General features: G+C 63.0%; 1 non-coding gene across 1 annotated transcript; it reads right to left on the bottom strand.

The window, feature by feature from the left end:
* Positions 1 to 1,277: 1,277 nt before the first annotated feature.
* LOC141979205 (5S ribosomal RNA) lies at positions 1,278 to 1,396 on the bottom strand. Its single transcript, XR_012636629.1, has one exon. It is a non-coding gene; the product is annotated as a 5S ribosomal RNA (ribosomal RNA).
* Between the last annotated feature and the right edge of the window lie 1,104 nt (positions 1,397 to 2,500).

Raw genomic sequence — 2,500 nt, 5'->3', positions numbered from 1 at the left:
CCCGCTGAATGTATGGGGTTGACCTGCTGGCCGCTTTCCTTCCCGGCCACCAGGTCAACCCGCTGAATGTATGGGGTTGACCTGCTGGCCGCTTTTCTTCCCGGCCACCAGGTCAACCCGCTGAATGTATGGGGTTGACCTGCTGGCCGCTTTCCTTCCCGGCCACCAGGTCAACCCGCTGAATGTATGGGGTTGACCTGCTGGCCGCTTTCCTTCCCGGCCACCAGGTCAACCCGCTGAATGTATGGGGTTGACCTGCTGGCCGCTTTCCTTCCCGGCCACCAGGTCAACCCGCTGAATGTATGGGGTTGACCTGCTGGCCGCTTTCCTTCCCGGCCACCAGGTCAACCCGCTGAATGTATGGGGTTGACCTGCTGGCCGCTTTCCTTCCCGGCCACCAGGTCAACCCGCTGAAAGTATGGGGTTGACCTGGTGGCCGCTTTCCTTCCCGGCCACCAGGTCAACCCGCTGAAAGTATGGGGTTGACCTGGTGGCCGCTTTCCTTCCCGGCCACCAGGTCAACCCGCTGCCGGCATGGGGTTGACCTGCTGGCCGCAGAGGGGCAGGCTCCGGGTTGACCTGGTGGCCGGACGGGGATTAAGCCCCGGCTCGGAGCAGGGCAAGCCCGGGCGGAGGGGGGTCCGCTTGGCCCCTGCCCGCGGGGGCAGGCTCCGGGTTGACCTGGTGGCCGGTTTGCTTTCGGGCCACCAGGTCAACCCGCTGAATGTATGGGGTTGACCTGCTGGCCGCTTTCCTTCCCGGCCACCAGGTCAACCCGCTGAATGTATGGGGTTGACCTGCTGGCCGCTTTCCTTCCCGGCCACCAGGTCAACCCGCTGAATGTATGGGGTTGACCTGCTGGCCGCTTTCCTTCCCGGCCACCAGGTCAACCCGCTGAATGTATGGGGTTGACCTGCTGGCCGCTTTCCTTCCCGGCCACCAGGTCAACCCGCTGAATGTATGGGGTTGACCTGCTGGCCGCTTTCCTTCCCGGCCACCAGGTCAACCCGCTGAAAGTATGGGGTTGACCTGCTGGCCGCTTTCCTTCCCGTCCACCAGGTCAACCCGCTGAATGTATGGGGTTGACCTGCTGGCCGCTCTGCTTCCCGGCCACCAGGTCAACCCCCTGCCGGTATGGGGTTGACCTGCTGGCCGCAGAGGGGCAGGCTCCGGGTTGACCTGGTGGCCGGCAGGGACTTCAGCCCCAGGGCCCCTGGCAGGGCGACCCTGCCCTTGTTCCCCAGAAAAGGAGAGAGCTGGCTCGCAGCGGGAAAAGCTGCCTACGGCACCTGGGATTCCCAGGCGGTCACCCATCCAAGTACTAGCCAGGCCCGGGACGGTTTACCTTCCGAGATCGGACGGGATCGGGGGCCTTCCGTCCGGTATGGCCGTAGGCACTCGGCTCCGGTCCGCCTCGTCCCCTTTCCCTTACTGACTCCCCTGCCTCGGGTGGGCCCGATCCTTTTTTCCGTTTTTTTTTTCCGCTCCGGAGGCTTCGTGAGCCCCCCCCCAACACCCCTTTGGGGGTCGGTGAAATTTTTTTTTTCAGACTTCCAGGGGCCCGATCCTGGCCGCGGGCACCCGGCTCCGGGCACCCGGCTCCGGGCCGCCTCGTCCCCTTTCCCTTACTGACTCCGCTGCCTCGGGTGGGCCCGATCCTTTTTTCCGTTTTTTTTTTTCCGCTCCGGAGGCTTCGTGAGCCCCCCCCAACACCACTTTGGGGGTCGGTGAAAAAATTTTTTTCAGACTTCCAGGGGCCCGATCCTGGCCGCGGGCACCCGGCTCCGGGCACCCGGCTCCGGGCCGCCTCGTCCCCTTTCCCTTACTGACTCCCCTGCCTCGGGTGGGCCCGATCCTTTTTTCCGTTTTTTTTTTTTTTCGCTCCGGAGGCTTTATGAGCCCCCCCCAATACCACTTTGGGGGTCGGTGAAAAAAATTTTTCAGACTTCCAGGGGCCCGATCCTGGCCGCCGGCACCCGGCTCCGGGCACCCGGCTCCGGGCCGCCTCGTCCCCTTTCCCTTACTGACTCCCCTGCCTCGGGTGGGCCCGATCCTTTTTTCCGTTTTTTTTTTTTTCGCTCCGGAGGCTTTATGAGGCCCCCCCTAACCGTTTTTGGGGTCGGTGAAAATTTTTAGTCAGACTTCCAGGGGCCCGATCCTGGCCGCGGCTTCGCAGGCTGGCCTGGGGGGGGGGGCATCTCTAGCTCCGGCCGCGGACGGCGAGACGCTCGGCCACCAGGTCAGCCCGGAGGAAAAGGCTGAAAAAAATGTCTAAGTCCCCCCGGGACACCAGGTCAACCCGGAGGAAAAGGCTGAAAAAAATGTCTAAGTCCCCCCGGGACACCAGGTCAACCCGGAGGAAAAGGCTGAAAAAAAGTCTAAGTCCCCCCGGGACACCAGGTCAACCCGGAGGAAAAGGCTGAAAAAAATGTCTAAGTCCCCCCGGGACACCAGGTCAACCCGGAGGAAAAGGCTGAAAAAAAGTCTAAGTCCCCCCGGG

The sequence above is a fragment of the Natator depressus genome, chromosome 28, assembly GCF_965152275.1.
Source record: "Natator depressus isolate rNatDep1 chromosome 28, rNatDep2.hap1, whole genome shotgun sequence".
In the NCBI taxonomy this organism is placed as follows: Eukaryota; Metazoa; Chordata; order Testudines; family Cheloniidae; genus Natator; species Natator depressus.
This window is presented reverse-complemented; position numbering and strand designations above follow the sequence as displayed.